This window comes from Tubulanus polymorphus, chromosome 8 (assembly GCF_964204645.1).
Source record: "Tubulanus polymorphus chromosome 8, tnTubPoly1.2, whole genome shotgun sequence".
NCBI lineage: Eukaryota > Metazoa > Nemertea > Palaeonemertea > Tubulaniformes > Tubulanidae > Tubulanus > Tubulanus polymorphus.
Genome location: NC_134032.1, coordinates 6,686,681 through 6,688,420, shown reverse-complemented (window position 1 = coordinate 6,688,420; position 1,740 = coordinate 6,686,681).

Below are 1,740 nucleotides of genomic sequence, written 5' to 3'. Positions count from 1 at the left end.
TTTTCGGATTGGATAAATTGAATTGTCGAACGAAATTTGGTGAAGAGCTCCAACAGGATATCGAAAGGGTATGGAAATTGGCTCGTGACAGGATAGAGAAGGCCGCAGTTAAGTCCGGTAAGTATTATGACTTTAAGGCGAAAGGCCGAGTGCTACAGAGCGGCGATCGAGTGCTGGTGAAAAACGTGGGCCCAAATGCTCAAAATAAATTGTCGGATCGATGGATAGATGAGGATTATGTAGTAGTACATAAGCCTAATGAAGACTTCCCAGTATATGTGGTTGAGAGTTTGAGAACAGGAAAGCACCGAACCTTACACCGAAATATGTTGTATGCTTTGCCCTTCCCTTTGAGGGAATCAACTTCTAGTGCCAGCAATCTGTCCAAGGAATTGAAAAGTCCAAAGTCAGCAGTTGTTCTGGGGGAATCTACGCTCTCCGAAGAATCCGAAGAGGATGAACGAGGGGAGGAATTATTGCTTCGGGTTAGCCACCAGCAGAGGAAATTTGATGATACGCCAAAAGTGGTTCCTACGACAAGTCAGGGTGAAGCCGAAGCGTTGGAAAACTGCGTAAGGACTACAGTACCCGCTGGGACTGAACCCGGAAATGAATCTGGTATACCCAGGTCATATGAGGAAATTGATTCTCCAGTTTCGGTACTAGTGAGTCCAGATCCTATGTTAGATATAAGTCAGGATGATTTGGGTGTCGGTGAGCCTGGAAGCAATCGTGTTGAAATCGACGTTATGGATCAAAACGTCGTTGGGGATGACGAAGCTGAAGAGGTTGTACCCCGTAGGTCTACTCGTGTACGGCGATTACCAGTTCGATTAGGAGATTTCGTTTTGACTGGAGGTGTTATTACGGTGTGGCCGTCATTTTTGAAAGAGGGGAAGGGGTAGAAGGTAATTGCGAAATATTATTAGTGTAACTGTTATTGGTATTATGACGAGTAAATGGGAAAAAGACATGCGTCGTTGTTGTTGTTGTTTTTTTTTTTTTCTTTTAAATTGCTTGTCAGGTTGTGATGAGATATTTTTAATGGTTCAGACAGTTCTGTATGGGGTTGTTTGAAAAAAAAATTGTAAAACACGCGTAATTAGGGTGTGAAAGTGAATCTATTGATTGCGGGCATTCCCTCTATTTACCGAATCTGGAATTCCAAATTAGCTGTCAGGAGTTTAATATTAGGGCTTATTTGTATCAATCAAGATTTCCCTTTTATAATCAGGGTTATATTCTCGATCTAAGTATGTTAAGAGGTTAAGGGGTCATCAAGGACCTGTTTCTGTTCAAGTGACTGTGAAATGAGTTTTAGTTATAGGAGTTAACTGGAAAATTCGTGCTGGCTTTCATCATAGTTGTTAAATATAGGGACTATATCATTTTAGCAGCGGGAGAGTGTGAGAGAGTGATTCGGGTGATGTATGAGGACTCTTTAATAGCACTGTATAGTGGCGCCTCCACTTAGTGTGCCCTCTTTATAGTGTGTCGTATAGTCTCCACTCTGGTATAGGAAATCAAACGACATGGTTTGATTTCTGCCTGCTGTATGTAAATAAACTCGATCGTATTTAATTTCGATCTTATGTTATGTTTATTTAGGTAAGTTGATATAACTAATATAATACGGTACTCATTATTTGTCATAATATAGTCGTGTTAGGCCATGTTTTATTGGAGTAAGAGGTTTTTGATGGGTTTTATCCTGGAAGGAAATTTCCCGGGTTTTTGTAT